Source organism: Homalodisca vitripennis, unplaced genomic scaffold (genome assembly GCF_021130785.1).
Source record: "Homalodisca vitripennis isolate AUS2020 unplaced genomic scaffold, UT_GWSS_2.1 ScUCBcl_342;HRSCAF=2129, whole genome shotgun sequence".
Classification (NCBI taxonomy): domain Eukaryota; kingdom Metazoa; phylum Arthropoda; class Insecta; order Hemiptera; family Cicadellidae; genus Homalodisca; species Homalodisca vitripennis.
Window position 1 is genome coordinate 36,922 of NW_025776476.1, and position 23,692 is coordinate 60,613.

Consider the following 23,692-nt stretch of genomic DNA (forward strand, 5'->3'; position numbering starts at 1 on the left):
TTCAATCCAACTACATTGAGTAAATTATAAAAAGCTGTGATTTTATAAACAAATGGAGCCAATTTATCATCTGCCATCCTCGGGAGCACGTGTTCTTTTATAATCAAAGCGTAGCATTCTTAGTAGAAATTTAAATCGCTGATGGGATAAGACACATCGAAATATTGCAGCACCAGTTCCTTCGTCACTCCACAATTCGTCTGTGTTTAGGTGTGCAGATTTTAAAACTCCTGCATAATATAAAAGCCCAAAAAGAGCTTTAATCTCGACAATGTCCGTATGTTTTGCATCTCTTTCTCGTGTATAATTGTCTACATTTCTATCAATATAAATATTTGTGTAATTTACAATCTTTTGTATAATTTCATCAGTAAAATAACACTGCCATGCTTCTAAAGGAGTTTTAGCATTTTTTGCATTCCCCTTTGTTCCTGGCAAATGAATAATAACGTTTCTTTGCCTTGTACGGACAGATTAAGTCGGTTCTGCTTTTGTCCAGCGCGTTATTTTATCTTTTCCTAGGTAATGTCCTCTATACCCAAGAGGAATTTCATCATCCGAGACAGGTCCATCATTTTACGAATCTCCGTCACTCTGCTCTGTATCTGAATTTCTGCAGGCATCGTCCTCTCTTTCTTCTATTTCATCTACGTCACTTCTAACATCAGTTTCAGCTCCAGTTTCAACATCGGATTCAACATCTTCTTGCAGGGCCTGGAGAATTCTGTTTTCATCCAACACTACACGCCCTGCCGCTCTAAAGGGAGCACTTGTACTTGAGCCTTCAGCCCACTTAGTTTTTGAACAATAACATAGAATAAAAAAATTATATGCTATAAATGTTAATAAAAACACCATAAACGCTAAAAAACACTGTTCAAAAAATAATTTGGTGTAAGACACTTTGCCAATGAAAACGGTCGCTGCGGGTCACGGTGACCCACACGTGTCTATCCCGGACACCAGTCTCGCTTAAACTGAACAAAACTGTCCTGAGTTGTAGTGGGTGGGGAGGCAGGCAGGTATGCGAAAGGCCGGAAAAATAAATATTTTTGTACATTCAGGACAGATGACAAAAGTCACGTGCGGGTCACTATGACCCACAGCGACCACTGCCGGTTTAAGAAACAAAGTTATTTGTGTTTTCCACTCCTGCAACTATATTTATTTTTGTTCAGTAGGATGAGCAGAATACATTAATAACGTTTGAAAAGTTGATTGGCCACTAAATTATGCAAAGTTCTTTTGTAACAAAATTGTAAAATGTTTGAAGTGTTCAGTCCCTTAATACCAAATGTTAAAACCTTTATGAAGGTCTGTTCCCTTCGCTTTACTATAAAACGAAAACAAAACAAACAAAAGCGGGTTTTTCCTTAATTTCAGCTTGAGTCCAAAAATAATAGACTAAAATCCATTCGGGTTCTTAGCCTACTTTATCAAAGCTTTTATCAAAACCTTTGACATAGTAGGTAATATCTTTCAAGAGAGACTGCTTCAGTAAGTCCGAAATATGAGAGCTAAACTGTATATAATGCTATCTGGTATTTTATCTTTTTTGAGTTTAATTTCCATGATAAATAAATGTTTATTATAAAAAAACCAAATTAAAAGCTACGAGCAATGACTATTGGATCTACACTAAAATTAAAACCAAAATTTGGTTTCTTGTGAATCCAAGAATGTGTCATGTTATGAAAATTTGGTTGCAGCTTCTAGCTGGCAAAATACTTTCAAATGACTAAGATTCAGACATTGTTCTATTTGACACCGGAATAAGATCTGAAAACAATTTACACATTTTGGAGTGCACGTAAACATTTGATTGTTTGCAGTAATTTTTTTTATAATTTTACCCCATGAAAGTTACGATACACTTTTAAAACATTATTATAATTACAAAAATCGAAACTTTCTTCTTAACGTTTATTTAAAACAAATTCTCTTTAACAAAATAATAAAATAAATATCTAATATTTCAGTTAATTTTCCTTAAAAAGCTACACAAACACTTATGTATTAGTAGTGCATTCAAAATAAAGCTACGCATGAGGAATATATACACACAATTTTATTGTAAGTAATATGTATGCATATATATGGTCTCTTAGAGCAGTTTCAAAAGAAAACTACCAATTTTTTATGTACAATATTTTGTTGGAATTAACATCTTTTTCAAGTACACTTTTAAAACATACACAGGATATAGAAAAACCTTTAGCCAGTCACGCTATCAATGTCCATAAACAAAATCAGATAGAAAATTGCTACACCATCAAAGGCATAAATAAGATCCCTGAAGATTCAAACGAAAGCCTTAATAGATTTAAATTGAAAAAAAGTGAAACTACACACAAATTGGTGCTTCAGACAAGACATCCAAGGGGTCTTAATTTTAGATAAATTTATTTTTCGTCAACTTATTCACACACCCATGGCCCATCAGCTGCTGACCTACTGTATTTATTTATAATGTTTGTTTTTCTTGTTTGAGTTCTTACCTATGTTTTGTCACAATGTATGTAAATATTAATACATGTATATTTATCTGAAGAAGTGTACCTAGATACACGAACCGTCCTGGGTATGACGTTAAACTGCCTCTTCCCACCTAACCATTCCCTAATTCCTACCAAATCCCCCTCCAGGGTCTTTTAAGTACCCGTCCTCTGACCGTTCCAGTGCATGGCTCGCTGGGAGTGCTTAAGCCGGCACTAGATGCCCTATCTGGTGTCGGTGAGAGCTGATGTGAGCTTGTCTCTGCCGAGGCGTAAGTCATGTACTGGTTCAGAAGCCAGCCACTTCGGTCCTTTGTCAGGAAGTGTTCAGTAGGCAGGGGTGTCGGAGCCCCTGTTGCCACGTGCGAGTCCAAGTTGTGCGCGTATTCCCGACTTGGTAATCGATGGAAACCGGGCCTCGGGGAACTGAAGTAGGGTTGTCCCCTAAGCTACGGTTTGTGGGACACCCGAGGGCATGCCCGCTCCCGGTGAATCGGCCCGCACTACTAAACACGATGCGCTGGTGACCTTATCTATGGAAACTCAAACCACCCCACCCTTAGGGCAAGAATTCGGAGTAAGAGATCCTAATGATCCAGAGAAAAAGCGACAGTTGTCAGATTCTGAAAATGAATCATATATGAAACAAAGGAAAGTGGAAGAAAAAGTAAGAACTGAAAATATGAACGTTCCAACTCCACTATATCTAATCGTTAGTCACAAGGATGAGGGCAAAAGTCTAACGAAGGTTAGTCCTTTCCTTATTAACAAAGCTTTTGTTTCCTCAGGCGTTCAACCTAAAGCTGTGAGCAAATTAAGGAATGGAACTATCTTGGTGGAGGCTGCGAACTACATCCAAGCCAGGAAGTTCCTTCAGATGACAAGCTTTTTTGATCAGGTGGAAGTCGTCGTTCAACCGCACTCCTCACTGAACACCTCCAAGGGAATCGTCTTCTGCCGTGACCTGATGGAGTGTAGTGAGGAAGAAATCAAGGACGAGCTACAATGCGAAATGGTAACCGATGTGGTCAGGATGCTTCGGACGGAGAATGGGAGAAAGGTTCCTACTCCTGGTCTAAACCTGACCTTTGCATTTCCCCAACCCCCAAAAACTATCAAGGCTGGGTACTTATCCCTTACTGTACGGCCATACTTCAAAAATCCGCAGCGGTGTTTCCGTTGTCAGAGATTCGGGCACTCTACTAAGACGTGCTTGGGCCCTGAGACTTGTTCCCGTTGCGGCGATGAAGGCCACCAAGAAGAAGGTTGCAAGAATGACGTCAGATGCGTAAACTGCAAGGGCAAACACGCGGCCACCTCGAAGGAGTGTAGAGTTTACATAGAGGAAAAGGAAGTATTAAAGATTGCCACTCTTAACAAACTCTCCTTTAACGAAGCCCGCAAAGAGTATAGGAGAAGAATCGCTCCAACCCCTAAAAAGGGGGTCTCGTACTCCGAAGCTGCTTCAGCCCCAGTCCAATCCGCACAGTGCCCGTCATGTACCGCCTTGGAGGTTATGGTACTTAATTTAACAGAGCAGTTTGCTGCTTTGGTTAAGCAGCTTGCAACCGGTACCGGACAACATCCGTTGGCATCGACCAGTAATCCTTCCCAAGCAGACCACACGCCCCATACTAAGTCCAACACACAGATTCAAGCTCGCCCAACAGTTACTCCTACTTTCAGAGATAAGGTGCAACAAAAAATACGAAACCTGCCTTATCTTTGGAAGAGAGAAAAAAACTCGCCGACAAATTAAAAAAGAACATTCAAACAAAATCAGATAATAGATCCAAATTCCTAGTAAAAAAAGACTAACTCATCCTCGTCCAGATCCTCACAATTATCACTTGATGATGATATGGTTGAGGACCCTTTGGAGATGCAGACAGAGTTCCAAACTGTTCATGGTAACTTCCGTCCTGTATCTAAACAAAGACAAAAAATTACGAGGAACTAGCACAAAATAAAATATATAATATAATATAAAATGCTGTTACGATGGAATATTAATGGTTTGAGAAGCCACTTTGAAGATTTAAAACTACTTATAAAGACAAGAAAACCTAAATTTATTTGCCTACAAGAGACTAAATTGTCTCCTCATACTCATTTCAAACCAAATGGTTATGACATCTTTCGCCTAGATCATCACCAACAAATTGCCTGTGGAGGTGTGGCTATTCTAGCAGATTCATCTGTTAATGCTAGAGCCTTGAACATCGTCACAAACCTCCAGGCAGTAGCAGTTTCAATCGACGTTCCTTTTAAATTAACCATCTGCTCCATATATATTCCACCTTCCCCTTTTGATTTATCTCTTGATGATCTACGTGATCTCTACAGCCAACTCCCGTCTCCTTTCCTGACGGTTGGTGATTTCAATGCACACCATCTCTCTTGGGGTTCCAGCCATTCGGATCGGAGGGGTAACATGGTTGCGGGATTGTGGAATGAAGTGGCAGCGGTCGTTCTCAATGACGAGTCGGCCACTTACATGTGCCCTAGGACTGGCATATGGTCGGCAATTGACCTGTCAATCTGCAGTCCGGTCGTGGCAACTCGAGAGCATTGGTCCGTACTTCCCGACCTGTCAGGGGGTGACCATGCGCCCATTGCCGTGGCTTTTCAATCCTTTCCGTCTTCGACAGGCAGGTGTCCCAGGTGGAAAATTAAGAGGGCTGACTGGAACGAGTACAAAAAGAACATAATTTCTCAAACTATTAATATCCAATCAAACGACATAAATACAGCCACTATATTATTTACATCCAATATTATAACATCCGCAGAGCGGAGCATTCCAAAATCATCGGGTTCACCAAACAAACACCATGTTTTCTTGGTGGTCTGAAGAATGTTCGGCGGCTCTAAAGGAACGTCGAAAATGTTTAAGACAGTTCAACAGATCACCGACTGAAGAAAATTTAAGTAGGTACAGAAGAGCACGGGCAAAAGCAAGACAGGTTTTTAGACAGAGACGGCGGCAGTCCTGGCTGGACTACACAGATCAAATAAAACGAACAACTCCTGCATCTGATGTTTGGAGGAAGCTTCGATCTGTTTGCTGTAAGACCTCTCCACCTTCTCTTATTGCTCTGAAAAATGGTACCGATGTGGTAACTGATCCCTTGACAGTTTCCAATCTACTCGGCTCACATTTTCCGGAAATTTCAAAAACGTCATCTTACAATAGGGAGTTTCAAAATTTCAAAACAAATACAGAAAGACATCCTCTAAATTTAAATATTAATAACAACTCTCCTTTAAACCTTCCCTTTACCATTGATGAACTTGATTTATCACTAAAGGCGACATCAAATTCTGCTCCAGGTCCCGATAACATACATTATGCCATGTTGCGGAACCTGACGGAGGATGGAAAACAAGATCTTCTAAAATTATATAATAGAATCTATTTAGAAAACACATTCCCTAATTCTTGGCGTCGTTCACACATTATCGCTCTCCAAAAACCGGGCCAAGATAGAACTTCTCCAGGAAGCTATAGACCAATTTCGCTTACTAGCAGTCTCTGCAAAATACTTGAAAGGATGGTCAACAGACGTCTTGTTTGGTTTCTGGACAAAAATAATCTTCTTTCACCTTCCCAGTGCGGATTCCGACAAGGCCGGTCTACAAGTGACCATCTACTTGCCTTGGAATCAGCAATCCTGAATTCCTTTATTAAACGAAAACAGTTGATCGCTGTATTCTTCGACATTTCCAGGGCTTATGACAAGGCTTGGAGAAGGGGGATATTAAATGCTTTAATATCTTGGGGTGTAGGGGGCCACATGGTTTCTTTCAAACAGGGCTTCTTGTCGGAAAGAACCATACTGGTCAAACTTGGGACAACCATTTCCGATTCATTCACGCTGGAAAATGGTATTCCACAATGTAGCGTTCTAAGCTGTACTCTGTTTGCCATTGCAATCAATAAAATATCATCCTGCGTTACCCCTCCTGTGCGCTGTTCTTTGTTTGTAGATGATTTCTCTATCTACATCTCTACAAAGAAGATAGCGGTGGGGGAGAGAGCTTTACAGCTTACCATCAACAGGCTAGAGCAGTGGTGCGGAGTTACGAGTTTTTCTTTTTCGCCACCTAAAACAATAGTTATCGTTTTCTCCAGAATGCGTACTGTTGAGCAGCCAACGCTCTCTTTGCTGGGTCAGAGAATCACTACTTGTGACAATATCAGATTCCTGGGTCTCACATTTGAAACCGAAACTCGGAAGCTAAAATCCGATGTCATAAAATTACATTTCCGATAAGAAAGGTCTAGTTACTTTTTCTCGTATCTCTACTGGTTAAGCTACAAAACGTCCTCAAAGTCCAAAGTTTGGGTGAATCCAGAATGAATCAATAAAATAGGACTACTTTACTTCCAGATCCCTAATCTAATGCTCGGACTTAACCTGTTTTCGAATTCCGCTTACCCCCGCATTTAGCCAACTCCCCAATTAGGGGCCTGGGGGCGTAGCCCCCAGCGAGCCGAAGGCGAGTATATATATATATATATATATATATATATATATATATATATATATATATTAGCAATTCTGCATCATACAACCGAAGTGAATAGGCATAAAATCATCCTTTATTCAAACCAAAGGATAATATTGATTTTAATACTCATTGATATGCCAGGTCTCTGAAGATCCCAGTTGGCTTATCTAAGGTCGGTGCAACTCAAAAGTAATGAAGTAAAAGCTAAAAAGCACTCTGTCCTCTCCGCTCGCCTCGCGTCACACACACACACACTCACCGCATATCCAAAAGGAGCACCTGCCAATTGACACCGTGGACAACCTTAATGAGCAAGTTACCCAATTACTTAGGCCCAAGATGTCAAGGTTTCTTTCGTTGGACGAAGGAAACCAAACTCTCCCCAGGATCCAAAGACCAGAGGCAACACCCTTACAATTGCCGACTCCAAACGTATCCATCACAGATCGGGCAAGCACATCATACTTATTGGTCTCCTCCCAAGCTGCGGTAGCAAGTGAGTCGTCCTGCTCAAAGCGCACAGTCACGTTGACCACCAGGGCGGAGTCTTGAATTAGAACGACGAGATCCGGCCTGAGCGGTTCGTCAATATTGGTCTTCTACCATGCTGCGGTAGCAAGTGAGTCGTCCTGCTCAAAGCGCACAGTCACGTTGACCACCAGGGCGGAGTCTTGCGTTACAACGACGAGATCCGGCCTGAGCGGTTCGTCAATATTGGTCTTCTACCATGCTGCGGTAGCAAGTGAGTCGTCCTGCTCAAAGCGCGCAGTCACGTCGATTTATTCATACATGTATATCCCACTTTCAAATACCCATCAATATATAAACCTAAATATTTCACACTTTCAACCATTTCTACACACATTCACAGCTATATATACATTGATGGGAGTGACAACGCAATTCAAACATGTCATACAAATATTCTTTTGTTTTTTATTATCAAAAAATGCAATACACTTAGACTTATTTACATTTACAAGCAATCTATTACTGATTAACCAATTAGAAATCTTCTGCAAGTCATCATTGATTCTTTGAAATAATGAATGTCTATTAATTGTAAGCCCCACATACATGAGCAGTGTCGTATGCGTATACAAAAACAGAAGAATTAAGATCCATATTCAACATATCATTTATACAAATAAGGAATACAAACTGGACTCAACACCCCGCCTTGTGTACAGTTGATCACTGGCAGCCGAGCAATGTGGTCGTGCGTTCCTTGTTCTCTGTGTTATCAAGATGAGTGATTGTGCCGTTTAATAAAGATAAATCCTACTATAATTACTATAGTAGTAATTTTAACAAATTATTGTTAGTTATTACCTTTTTTCTTTATTTGCTTTTCGTATTTATTAATTAATTTTTGTTTCTTCATTTCATCTAGAAATGCTCTTGCCATTTCTCTTAAATGTTCGTTAATTGTTATTCCCTCTGGATTCCGTATCCATTCCACCATGTCTTCTTCAGTTTCAGAATTATATTCAGATGATCGTCTGTTATTTTGATTCTAAAAATTATAAAGGAATTTTAATAAATCATGTATGTGACATTTTATGCTGGTTGACAGTTTATTCCGTCAGTAAGTAATAAATGCCTACTATACACATTACGCTATTATACTAATATTTAATTCTTTTGGTAAGTTTAGTTTTGAATATTCATGATGTTTAAGTCAAGGTGGTAAGCAAATGACAGTAAAAACAAATATTCTTCTAGTATCAAGCAAATTTACAAACAATATTTCATTATGCCAATCGTAAACTCCTAAAACTCCACTGAGCTTTCTTCTGAGCCCCACCATCCATATTGCGTGTCTCCCAGCATCGACTCAGCAGACGAGACTTTAACACTCTCTTAACCCCTTGAATGCTGTGATACTCTTGCAGTACTGACACCTCACTGCGGGGTTTTTTTTGCCACTTGCAACCAAAATTAATGTTAATCATTTTATTGGCAAAAACAATATTATACAGCACTCTGAGTACTATTTATTTAGAGGGCCAGTTCCAGAATACAATAAGGAGTAATTAGGGGGAAACCCGTATTTTTTATATAATGGGATGGTGGGGGAGGGGGGTTGAAGGAACTAAAGATGGGTAGGAAATTATCTGTTTATAATTGTTTAGCAAGTGAAAAATAATACTCACAATGAAAAGAAACGTATTTATTTAGAACATTTGTTTGTATTTACACTTTGTAAAGCTCTTTGAGTTATTATTCAATAATTTTTGAGTTCGTGGAATAGTGCAAAACACGGCACCACACACAGCCCAACATCGCATTCAGCGCACTGGTAGCGCGATTCGCGGCGTTTCTGTTCTCCTTGTTTTGTGTTTTTACAAACGTGACAAATACGTTGTGCATTTTTCTTTTTTTCCGTGGATGGTACAAGAGATGGAAAATGACGCTGTGTTAGACGCATTGGATTATCACCCACAGAGGGTCGGCCACCTTTCTGTTTTGTCCGTGGTTCCAAATTATCAGCCATTATTTGGCGAACAAGCTCTAGGTGGAACTGCTGCAACGTTGGTTTTCTGCCTGTTTGACAAAGGTATATGGCATGTGCATTTAATATAGACATATCCAAAAAATGGAAAAAAAGCTTCTTATACCATCGAGTAGTTCGGCGTACACATTCTACATTGACGATCATCATGTCCGACCTGTCAACTGCTCCCATGTTTTGGTTGTAGTCATGAACAGATATGGGTTTCACAATGGCCGCTTTTGTTTTTCTGTCTAGTTTACCAGTAGATACCATCTCATCTTTGTGCTCCGATGTCAGCATGACAACTTCTCGTTTATCAATCCACCTGACTGCTATACTTGTGCCATTATTTAGGGCTTCCCGCTCACCTACTTCTAGCTCTTTCTGAAACTGTGGCATTCCCAATCTTATAGATTTTACTGTCCCACAAGCATTAGTTTTGTTTTTGTGCAAAAATGTAAATAAGTCGGGACTGGAATACCAGTTGTCAATAAATAAGCAGTGGCCTTTGTTGAGATAATTTTGGAGAAGAGTTGTCACAATTGCTCCGGAAATACCAAGATTTTCGGAATTGGAGTAGTCAGTGTCTTTCCCAGTATAAACAATGCTATCAAGTATGTAACCCGTCTCACAATCACATAACAGGAATAATTTAATTCCAAACCTACTTCTCTTTGAGGGGATGAACATTTTGAAGCCAAGCTGTCCTTTGAAAAGCAACAAACTTTCGTCAATGCATAGATTTCTAAATGGTTTGAAGTTGCGGGAAAATGCTGCCCTGAAAATATCAACCACTTCCTTTATTTTACTAAGTTTGCCATGAGCGGGAGGAAGTGTATTATCAGAAAAGTGCAATAAACGCAAAATAATAAAATACCTGTCTCTAGACATGCATTTAGAGACACTATTCTTATGAAGAGGGTCACTCGACCAATAATCTTCAATGGCTATTTTTTTGTTATGTACCATCAACATTGTAGTAGCCAAAAATAACTTCATTTCTTTCTTCGTAATTGGGACCCACTTTTTCAATCGAGAGTGTTCTGAAGGGGGGATGTGGAAACAATGTACTCAAACTGTTTGTTTGTTTCCAAAACAATTAAATCTAACAATTCGTCAGTAATAATTTTTTCAAAGCAATACAGTTCAGAACAATTCTCTGAAAAATGTGTCTGAATCCACTACCCCACTTTCCGAATTATCAAATTCAAAAACTTGTGGAATAAAATCAGTTGATGTCCATGAATGAGTGTATTTAGTTTTATTTATATTAACCCCTTCGTTTTTATTACTTTGGTTTTTTGATTTTACTTTAGGTTTGAACAGTTTTTTTCTCTCTATCTTATTCTTTTTTCTATTTACATTAGAGGTAGTTTTTTTTCGTTTAGAAATTACCCTACTCGGTCCAGGTAAATTCTGTTCCTCAACGATGTCAAGATCACTAACCTCCTCTAATAATAGTGTATTACAATCAAGATCCAAGTCGGATTCAGATTCACTTACCGATAATGTTGGCTGGTATAAAGGGTCAGTATCAACAACGTCATCATCCTCTGATAAATCACTAAAATCCAATCCTATTTCAGAACTCGGCATTTCTAAAAATCTTCTAATCTCATACTCGCCTTCGTTATCCATAGACATAATGGTAGTCTAATTATCCAACAACAACAAAATTATGTCCAGTAGTAATACTATACTAGTAATTATATTTATATAAATAAACACTATATAAATAAAAACACCTCAATAAGTCCGAAAAACACATAAAAGCACAAGACAAGACCACTTCTGTGACTGACATTTGACAAAACTTATTCAGAACAGAAATGCACGTGGTTTTGTGGTAGTTGAAATATAATATATCAGGTAGCAGCACCAATCAACAAGAGAATAGTGTCCAGATAGTTCATATTGAGGCCGCTAGATGGTGTGGGCCCCTTTGTTCAGTAGTAGTGGACTACAACAAAGAGATACATCGTGTTCCGTACATTTACGGGCGTAGCAGTGAGGGCTCCGCGGACGAAAACGTATATGTACGTTTACAGCAGTCAAGGGGTTAACCTTCTTACAAATCTTAACTATACTACTCCGTCTCTAGGAGACTCTGGCTGGCATTTTATAAATACCTATTAGAACCGCCTAGTCTCTGTGCAGATCATATAAACCCAATTATCATTTAACAATTTTTTTAAAGCAAAACTCTGAGGGATGTAAAGAAATGGTTAAAGTAAATAAAGTGGAACTTGGATAATTCGAATCTCAAGGGACCAATAAAAAAATTCGAATTATCCAAAAATTCTAATTAAAAAAGTTAAGAATTAAAGGCTTAAAATAATGACTCTTCACATCTTTGCTGAAAACCTTTATTGTAAATAACATGAATGGTTGCAAGTGTATGTTTTTCTTTGAATTTCTACTAAGCAAAGTATGATAAAACAGTGCAAAATTGAATCATGAATTATCTATTAAAAAAAAAAACACTATTACAGTATATGTTTATGAATAAAAGAAAATAAGTTGAATGGTGATAAGGAACAGTATACAGTTCAATATTATTTAATTTTTTTTTCGATAGAAGTCGGAAATCTTCATTTGTTTTCTAAAGTTAAGTCTTTCAGTAGTGACAAAAGATTCTGTCATATTCAATGAATTGAAAATAGACTCACTTACGTCATTTTTACTTTAAAAAAAAGTCCAAGTTCCATGATGTGATGTGCTGCTTAGATCTCAATATATTCCTGTTCTTGTCATGATAAGCTCTTCCCATTATTTTGCAACATACGGGTACGAGACACTGTAGGAATTGATGCCTTAACCCAAACATTTTCAACTTTATCCATAAAAATACCTAAAATATCACTCACCGTTGGCTCTTTTGATGATATATCTGGTTTCAACTCAATATGTCGAATATAAAGATAATACTTCATTACACCATTATAAGTTGGTAAATAAGTATCACTCAGTACTTTAGGATGACCAAAAATGGGACCTTGCCACTGAAGTCTAGTTTGAACTCGCTTTAACAACACATCTGCCATTTCACTAACAAAAAACTTTTAAGTATAATGCAAATACATTAAGGTCTAGTAACAAACTATTTACTAACACGAAAAACACTATCAAAATAATCATTTATAACTTGCACTTTACAACAACTACTTGGTTCTCATATTAGTAGTTGAACTGGACTGACCTCTCTGAAGCATAGAGAATAGAGAGACAAGTCGCAACATGAAACAACGGACTCCCCCTCCCACCAACTAAACAATACAGACAAAAATAAAAATTTTTAATTTTCGGGCGTACATCTCCCCTTTATTTCCATGTAAATTGTATAGCACAGGCCTCCTTTTCTGGAGGGCCAGCCACTCTGTACACAGTTCTTCTATAAGTGCCACAGTATATTCTAGCCTAGCAAGAGGGTTGTCAGAATTATTTTTATAAATTATGTATGAATTGAGGACCATTCTTCCAAAAATATTGAAAGTAACCTTTCTTCAGTAACGAAGCGCTTTTCTTTTCTCTCATCAAGGTGTGAATTGAGCATTTGGTTCCCTCTATCAACTCCACCTATAAAATCATTATATATCTCCTGACAACTTTTGGCTTATTCGTGATTTCGACATGACTACCATATCTTTTGCTCCTTCTCTCATCTTCAACAGTGCCATCTTTAGATAAAACTAATACCTGCTTTGTTTGGGGGTTGTTTTTCCCTCAATGCTAACAATGTCATATCATTTTTCTAAAAATTTTTCTTTTCTCCCACATTAAATTTAGACTTAACTGTATTTTGCTTGTACGTGCTTGATACGATTGCGTTGCTTCGATTGTGATTACAGTGAACTTACCCTTTGCCTTACGTTTACTGTGTTTCCTTCACTTCAAATTATCACTGTGAGTAAGAAACTCCATAAGAATCAGTTGCACCTTATCGTATTTAAACGGATCACTGTTGAACTGTTATGCAAATCACTAGAACTAGGATTCATTTTTGACAGTTAATCTGCAGTCAAACTTCAAAGACGTCACTACGTTCAGTTCCTTCTGTCGCCACAGCCTTCTAGATTTCGTCTATGTTGTGCATGAAGCATGCTATATACATAGAATTTATGCTGTTAGCTTCTTAACCCTTTGGAGACCAGACCAAAAATTGCTGTCTCCCAAACACTTACTGCCCCATTTTGGTAGGTGGCCTCAAAAACCGCACACTCTAAAACATGTACATTTGTAAGGGTTAACACAAAAATCATAAACTGGGCTTCTTTGCACGTATAAATGAGATTTTGGTACTGATGTGTTCAGAATGGAATTGGATTTCATTTTCATTGAAGTAACAAATCTGATTTGTAAAAAAAATCCTTTAAAAAATTTTAAAATAAAAGAAATCCAAAAATCAACTTTGACCCCCCAAAACTAATAAAAATAGAAAAAATGTTACCATGGGTGATCCTATATTTCTAAATAATATATAATTCTCTAGAGAATTATACATTTTTATGAAGATTTTGTGATAAATAAATAAAATATAGCTATTAATAATAAAAACTACAAGGTAGATCTAAATATTCTAAATAAGCCTTAGTAACAAACATACATATAATTAGAAAAATATCTGTATATACACTTACCATTTATTCTAAATAGTCCTTCTTGTCAATTTTATTACACATATCATCAGTATATACACTATTTACAAAGTTTTCTTCTTATATTATTTTATTTACAAACATGTTTATCGAAGCAGGGGCCATGGCACCCTTCTTTGCACTTGCTGCAGCAGAGTCTTGACCTTTTCCTTGAGTTTTTGTATGTCTGTCCTTTTTCTGTGCATCCAACTTGTGGCACATCAAATTTGACCGGCTAAATTCCCTGAAACATCTGCAACATTTTGTAAGCGTAGAGTTCAACAGCACAGCGTTGAGAATTAAAGATACAGTATAGTGTTTTCTAAGTTCTTAACTACTAATTTCGCGAGTAAATATGAGCAATGCTTCTACCTCAGCTTTCGTGGTCATGGCAGGCGCTTACTTCCAACTTATAAAAAGAAAACGTAAACGTCCAAGATGGTGGATTCGAAGCTTTTAGCAAATAGAGAAACGGAAGGAGCATATAACTCTTTGATGAGAGACTTACGTATGCAAAGCGGTTTTTATAATCTTTTGGGAATGAAAGCTTCTGATTTTGAAAATTTACTTATCTTGTTGCACCGAAAATCATGAAAAGTTTTAAATATCGAAAACCTATTACTCCTGGAGAAATGTTAGCGACAACCCTCCGTTTTTAGCTACAGGATAGCTACAGTTCCCTGATGTACCTACACAGGGTTTCCAAATCAGCCATTTCAAGATTTATACCTGAAGTTTGTAAAGCCATTGTTTCGGCTTTAAGAGATTGCATCAAGGTAAGAATAATTGTCAGAAAAAATTACCCATTTAACACGTAACATTTTAGCTATAGTAGTAAAGTACATTCGTAATAAAGAAATAATATGTAATTAAAAAATGAGTGTAATAATATTATAATATTGCTGAAAAGAATGAATTTTGGTTATGAGAACCGTGAAATAAGATTTTAGAGGCTCGATTAAGAGGACCACTTTACACTAGGCAGTAAAGACGCCGAACACACTGATTTTAACAAGAGTTCACTAAGTTACACATAATGAGTTTATGAACAGTGCATATTCAAATAAAGTGCAGAAAATAATCAGTTACCTTTGCATGAGGGGTAACCGTAGTCTGCTGTTGTTGAGGGCCAGGTTGTGATCAGGAAGTGTGGAAAGAGGCTGCTGTTTTGTAGGCAGGCGTGAAGACGGAAGATGTCCTTCACGGATTCACTCACGCACAATACGACCGCAAACGAATAGTTCATAACACTGTGGCCAGTCCTGTAGAGCACGGTAGACGCGGGTGTCCGGGAACAGAGACGTTTTGGTAGAGATTGCTAATCCAGAGCACTGACTTTAATGTTAATGTAAATGTGCAACAAATATAGATAAAAACTAATATTTAAATGAGAGAGTAACACATGGGGCATAAAGTCACGTGTTGAGTAAGTATGGTCAGCAGTGGCTAGAGTGTACATTGTGCAAGCGTGCCGTCGCTTGCAAGGTGGGCAAGACGGAGCCTTGATAAGTACAGTTAACAGCTGATTCGTGAAACAATGGTTCATTGGTCTGTCACTGTACGTGAATATTTTAATCCAGTAAGGAATGGTATTGTAGGCACTAGGCCGCAGAAAGAGATATAGAATTAATGCAGTATATACAGTTTAGTAAAATAAAGGCAAATATAGAGTATAAATTGCCCAAAAATATATACATAATTATTGTTCAATAAAATTAGCCTTTTCATATTAGGCAATAAAAAACGAGTTATTTAAAGCAATAATACTTATCAATTGCACATAGAGAAAACATAGTAAATAAAGATAGTTTGAGAGCATTTTTACTAAAGAAACTGTATCAGTACCACAGCACATGTTACTTCCTCTGATAATGACTAATTGGAATCGGAATACGATAATGGGTCTTTTTAATAAGTAGATTTCCTGTTGTTATTTATTTACACAGCTTTAAAATAAGGTCTGAAAATTCTTACAACACTGTAAACAACACTGTAAATAATGGATCCGGCCAGCTACATTGGTTTCCTGTTGTAATATTTTCTATATTTTACTTTCTAAATACTAGATCTGATTGCCAACTTTTCAAGGCTTGTGGTAATTAATTAATGTATTAATGTACTTTTTCAGAAACTACTATGATACAGTGCTGAACAATCTATCACATGCTGTAAGCCTTAAAAGACACAGTTTCAGAACTGTTCTTAAACGCAGGCCGATAAGTGCCGTATTTTAATTTTAAAAATGACATAGCTGTCGTTGAGATATATTTCATATAGCATAAGCTTTATAACAACCATCCTACAGTACTTTTGCCTAAAGTGCACAAAAAATAGCAAACCTTAGTTTTAAGTGCAGAATAAAAATACATACCGTGGTAACATTAGCATGGGGTGTGATACTGGACTCTCAAAATAATATTGTTCACTTATTAATAGATCTTTTAATATAGTTATATGTATTCCGATTTGTACAAACTTATTAACGAGTCTAATTAAAATGTTATAAAAGATACTACCTTGTCTTAATATACTTACCAGGTCCAGTGAGCTCGAGTGTGCAACTATTTCTGTAGTTGATGATATTTCTGTAGTTGAAAAACTGAGTTAACTAAAATACTGCCATTTAGGCACGTAAATATCGTTAACGCCAGCTCTGCTTTTCTTACTTTTCTCAATTTTTTTCTCTCTCATATACTGAGATCTTATACAATGAAGCTTCTTCTCGACTTCTTCAGTAGGTTTATGCATAACGTCTGCAATTCTCTTAAGTGCATCAGTTCTGGTGTTGTAATTTTTGTGACTTGAATTTCTTATGTTCCAAAGAACTGTCTCTTGCTCATACAATTCAATTCACTTTGCACTTTGGCCACTCCATCGCAATAAATATTATAATTAATTATTCTATTTATAATTACAATACACCGTGTCCCAAAAAAAACTGAACAACTTTATTAGATTGTAATTATTTTAATAACACACATATAAAAGAATTTTTTGATTTAAAGTAACACGCATAATCTTAAGTTATTTTGGGTACAACCTTTATTTGTGAACCTCAACATGGTTTCCATTGTTGGCAAAAAGATAGTCGATTCGGCTATCTAACTCTGCCCACACTCGATGACGCATTTCCTCATTAATTTTGGAAAAGGCCGTGATAATCCTTAGTCTCAATTCTTGAATGTTTAACACTTTAGACTTGAAAACCTGGTCTTTTACAAATCCCCAGACAAAAAAATCACATGGTGTTATGTCTGGGGACCGTGGGGGCCAGGCTATGGAACCACCGCGCCCAATCCACCGACGAGGGAAAGTGTCATCAAGTGATTCTCTTACAAATAAGTTCCAGTGCGGAGGGGCACCATCTTGTTGAAAAAAAACGTTGGGCTGTAGGTCTTCTAGCTGTGGGTAAGCGTAGTTTTCTAGCATGTCTAGATAAATGTTACCATTAATTGTTTTTTTCATTGAAGAAAAACGGGCCAATAAGTCTGTCATAGGAAATAGCACACCACACATTTAACTTGGGACTGTCTCGAACATGTTCCCGAACTTGATATGGTCTTTCTGTACCCCAAATACGCACGTTATGTTTATTCACTTTTCCACATACATGGAACGTGGCCTCATCAGAAAACACTACCTTCTTTAGAAAGTTCTCATCAGCAGTTAAACGATCAAGCACAGTAACTGCAAAGTGTTTACGTTTAAGTTTGTCATCTGGAGTAATTTGCTGCAAAATTTGCAGCTTATAAGGTTTCATTTTCAAATTTTTCTTTAAAATTCTTTGAACACTGGATTTTGATAAATTTAACTCACGTGCTGCAGTGCGAATAGATTTTTGAGGACTCCGTAGAAATGTTTGTTGCACGTTCTCAATAGCTTCATTTGGCAGTTTAGGCCTACCATTGTTTTTTGAATGTTTTATGCTGCCAGTTAACATGAACTTATCATACCAGGCTCGAATGCTGTTCCTTGATGGTGGATGGCGACCATAGCGTGTTCTAAACCTTCTTTGCACTACAATATCTGATTTGGTTTCAATGTACCACTCAACACACTGCGCTTTCTCCTGTGCATTCATAGTGACTGCTTTATTGTAGGTTATGTTTTGGGGTTAAGCAGTTTGAGCAAACAACAATGAAACAGCTGATCTTTACAACTAACATTAAAAAAAACTTTATAAACTCTACCTTCATGTGGTCATGCTTATAATAATCTAAATTTAACTTTGCGGATTTTATTAGGCTTTAAAGTTGTTCAGTTTTTTTTTGGGACGCACTGTATAATAGATTCTGCCGTAACTAAAAAAATGTAAAGGTCCACAAATAAAAATTCGTTAGTTGAAGTCTGTAAAATAAAGGGCTTAACCCTCATTCTCAGAACCAGTAAACATTTAAATTTTGAAAAATTAAAATGAAATGGTTCTCAGTGAGACAAACAATTGCCTAGAAATAACAGAAAACCGTATTAGGCGGACAAAAGACAAAAACATAGTTAATGTAGAAGAGACTAAACTATTTAAAATTACCGGTCCTAAGCGTAAGCGGGGATGAGAGTATGAGACACTACCGTATGGCTATAGTAAAGTTTCTAAATATTAGTATATTATAGTATACTCACAGTAGGTGTAAATACAGCCTCCTTCACTCTTCTAGACACTGACACCACAAACAATAATTTGTAAATCAATACTTTTCCCCCCTCATCCTCTTTAACTTTTCCCGCGATTGCTTGAGTAGATGCTGCTCCTCCTTCATCACTGACCGAGACTGAACGCTCTCCTCGCAACCGTGTACTCCCACTACCACACAGCGTCCAAGACCAAAATCACTTACCTGTCACTGTGCTTGCTACCGGTCCTCTACTTCCTTAGATCCCTGCAGGGCCAAAAGCCTGTAAACCTGAATGTGTGTGTGTGTGTGTGTGTGTGTGTGTGTGTGTGTGTGTGTGTATGTGTGTGTAAGGGCTCTGAGGTCCCGGACATATGGTTGCGATCCTTCAGGTGGACTAAACTCCATAATTCCTTGGGATCGTGTGTCAATGTGTGTAGCAACGAGGCGGGCTAAACCCCATAGATGTACTCTTGCCGTGAATGAAGGTGTAAAAACCCGAATGTGTGTATGAAAGAGGTTCGGGGCCTTGGGGAGGATGTGAATGTGATCCTTCAGGTGGACTAAACTCCATAATTCCTTGGGATCGAGTGTGAATGTGTGGGAGATAGTGATGGACCGGTTCAGCCATGGCAGATTGCAAATGTATAAACTTGTATATAGTGTTGATATTACTGTAAAATTGTAAATATTGTTGTAAACACTTGTCTTTGTGCAAAGTGTGAGGTCTGGTCGCCTCGCGCGAGAGTGGGGGAGTCGGTGGTGGGAGAGTAACCGTGGAGGCAGTGGTGGGAGAGCAACTTTGGCGGCAGTGGTAGGAGAGCACTTCATTCTCAATCATGGCGTGGAACCCAAAGAGCCTCTATGATCTTTGTCTGCGGCAAATTGCCCAACATCCTATCGACTACTTACGATCTATCCAGATCCCCGAATCCATCCGTCGGGAAATTAGATCTAAACATCGCGGCTACTGCTTTGAAGTGGTAGTCAGATACAAAGAAGTTTTCGGCGGACGCAGAGTCTGTCATACGTGTGGTCGAGATTATTCAGCTGTTTGGGAAGAAACGTCGACCGCGTATTTCCTCACGGAAGATACATTTTACACAATGTACGCTAAATGGAAGTGCGCATCGTATAACAATCCGTTCCTTTACTACAGGACCGGGCGTTGCACGTGCGACCTTTCCATTGTCTAAGCAACAAGGGATGGGACAGTTTTTGATCACTGGGCGACAACCAGTTACTTCTGGACTGGCCCTCAAAATCAAATACTGTTTAACCTGGGCATCGAGCATGCGAGTGTTCGATGTGGGTGTTCCAAACCATACCACTTACACAAATATAAATAAACGTGTAATGCTATTTCCGATTCATTTTGAAAGATGGACGCGATATCGAAAGAACTCCACAGACCAGCTGGGAAAAACTATCTGAGACGTAAGGTTACCCTGAAGGGTCTTAACGATCTCTATCAGGCCGACCTTGTAGAGATGATTCCGTATTCAAGGGTGAACAAAGGGTACACGTATATATTTACTATGATACACTGCTTTAGTAAACTTGCGTTTGCCATTCCTTTAAAAATCAAGACAGGTGCAGAAGTCGCTCATGCTCTAGACTCCATTTTAGCAAAACACAAAATGAAAAACCTTCAGACTGATCAGGGTAAGGAGTGGTACAACACTCACGTCAAAAAACTAATGGACAAATATAAAATAAACCTTTACTCGACCTACTCACATCTGAAAAGCTCTATTGTAGAGCGTCTAAACAGAACATTAAAAGAGAAAATGTATAGAAAATTCACGACACGTGGAAGTTACGAATGGTTCAGTATTCTATCTGGTATAGTCAAGGAGTTCAATAATAATGTCCACAGAACAATCGGTATGAAACCAAAAGACGTTAAACAGAAACACGTAAAACAAATCCTTGTCCGTTTAAACAAAACCACAAAAAAAAAACAAAAAATTAAAATTACTAAATTCAAGTTAAACGATAAGGTAAGGATTAGCAAATACAAAGGAGTTTTTAAAAAAGTTATCTGCCCAACTGGACAAATGAAGTATTTACAGTATATGCAATAAAACCTACAAAACCCGTAACGTACATTTTACAAGACTCTAAAGGTGAAGTATTGAAAGGTGGGTTTTATGAACAAGAACTGCTCAGGTCCAAAACTGGTAATGTATATCTAGTTGAGAAAGTGTTGAGGCGGAAAGGAGACAAAGTACTTGTTAGATGGCAAGGGTTCGATAAAAACAGTGACACATGGGTGAGCAAGCATGACATCACCACACACTGAGTGTGTGACTGGAACTGCACTTGACCGCAGCGTGGGACCGGATGCAGCTGCATCAGCCGCTGCGTGGGAGCGGATGCAGCTGTGCGCTCCAACGTCCTGGAGAGCTACCAGTTGAGCTCTGTTACTTTATATACTATGTGACAATAATGTGCAACTTAGTTTATCTTCGACAATGAGACTGATTAGTCAATCTGTGAAATTACCAGTGAGAAACTTTGACGTTGAGGGGTTGCGTCGGAAGTCCCAAGAAGTACTCAATTGTCAACAAACAATAATCATGTTTTGATTCTGTAAACAGAGCGAAACCTGCAATATAATATGAATACATTGCCCTATATACGTACTAACCGACATCGCCTCATCTGAGCTGGAATTAGATTCCTCCATCACCACTCTTTAAATCGCCTCGTCGGTAAAAGTCGACGCCTCAGCTATAGCCCTATCGGCAGCAGCGATTAGAGTCTCCTCAGAGATGTCAGAGGGGAGAGTGATGTTTGGGGTAGCATCACCCAGGCTCATCGCATCACCGGTCCACCCGAGAGTCGATGGTTGAGACTCGTCCTAAAGAACAAGTGAATTAATACATTGCCAGACTAGCGACGGCTAGTGGCTAAATATACTACAACACCCACCGTGTCAGTGATATGCCGGGTCCCGCCACCGGTTGATGTCGACGGTTGCCAGACTAGCGACGGCTAGTGGCTAAATATACTACAACACCCACTGTGTCAGTGATCTGCCGGGTCCCGCCACCGGTTGATGTCGACGGTTGGTTCTGAAAGATAAATACACATTAGCAGACAAGTCTATAGTTAATACTGCACGAATGGAAAATAGGATAAGGGTAATCACCTCTTCAATGCTGGCGCTTATGACATGCAGTCGGCCGCGTCGAGTGGTCACCCACTGCCCAGACCTGAACATCCTCTGGATCTGGGCCTCGTACTCGTTCTGAAATAGAGTTCGATTATAGAGACTGCAACAATGCATAATTAGTACAATGCAACGGTAACAATGGTGTACTGACACTGGTCACCTCACGCTGAAGGACAGGGAGTGTAGCCCGATCATCGCCATTATTCTGAAAAGAGAACAATAAAGTTAGAAAAGCTGCCACACACCTAAGGAGTAAAAATTAGAGCATTGAAATGTGAGCTAACCATATTCAGGTGGACTATAGGCCCGCTCTCCGTAGTAAAGTATCGATCCCGGATAGCCCCGGGCACCGAATCGATTGACTCCTACGCAAACCGTTTGAAGTGGATGGTTGTTCCTAAAAAAAACACTACAAGTTAGAAACAGTGTTGAGGGACAACTCGAGAGAACAATAAATAATCAAAACAATAATTACCTCGAGATCGTTGCCAGCCACCACCAACAGCAACATGGCTAAAACGGTAAAACTAGTTGCCACAGACAGCAAAGCTATCACAAGAACAGCAAGTGCAGCTGCAGTCGATGCACCGCGCTTTTATGCGCGGACGCCCCTCCCCCACCGAGACTCGCACTTGCACTGCAGTAACTGCAATTTGTGACCCACGTTTCCACACCACGGTAAGCCAGAATGGCTAGGCCGTAGGGGTCCCAGTGCGTTTTTGATTATAGTGAGTTTCCCCAGTAGGCCTATTCTCACTCTTTCACTTTACTAATCACTTTACTCGGTGAAGCCTTTCAATGTGACCAGTATTTGTGTACAGCCCCAACCACCGCTGTACACGATAGCGAGTCACTCCATTACAATGTATCGATCCTCAACATATTTTTGCCTCCTGTAAGTTTCAATAGCCACTTTATTTGGATAAGCCTTTCAATGTGACTCAAAAACTTACCGGAGAGTTTTATATTTCATTTATTTTTTTTCTAGCATCCAGAGCCAATTTTGCAGGATGGAGGCGCTTACAGGTTTACGGGTTTTTACACCGCGCCAGTGACCTTCATTCACACCAGTAACTGTTTCCGGACTGTTAAGGAGTTTAGGCCAACCTAGAAACAATCATCCCACACACACATTCACACCAACTCCTTCCATACAGAATCCGCTCTAGAGTTTTTCGTATCTAACATACAGTCAAAAGTCACTTTACTCGGTGAAGTCTTTCAGTGTGACTCGTCGGCGAGTCCTTTCAAGCCAACACGTCGGGATTCTCAACTAAATGCCGAACCCCTCCGCCCCTTTACTAATCACTCGCCGATACTAATAAGGATTATTACTTGGTATTGTGCAGCTGTTTGTTAAGGATCTCCAAACGGCACTTTGCTGCAATCATTGCACATTTCACATTGGGATCCTCGTTTGACGTATGTTGTGGCAACGAGCAAGCAAACCTGTGTGTTGTTTTACAGCTACACGGATTGCCGGCCTCCTCGCACACTACATCGTCCAGTTCACGGACATCGCCGAGAAACTTTCTCAAGAACTCTGCCTTCGCCAACCCGCGCGTGTAAATCACGGCAAAGGGTTTGCATAGAGTGCGAATTACATTAGCTCTGTAGGGATAATCACCCTCCTCCCATGACATTTTATGGTAGTTATCTTCAAGCCAGCGAGCTGTTGTACGATTTTTGGCGCTCAACTGTTCTCTATGAAAAGGTAGTTTAAATATAATTTGACATTGAAAAGTTTCCCACGATCGCGA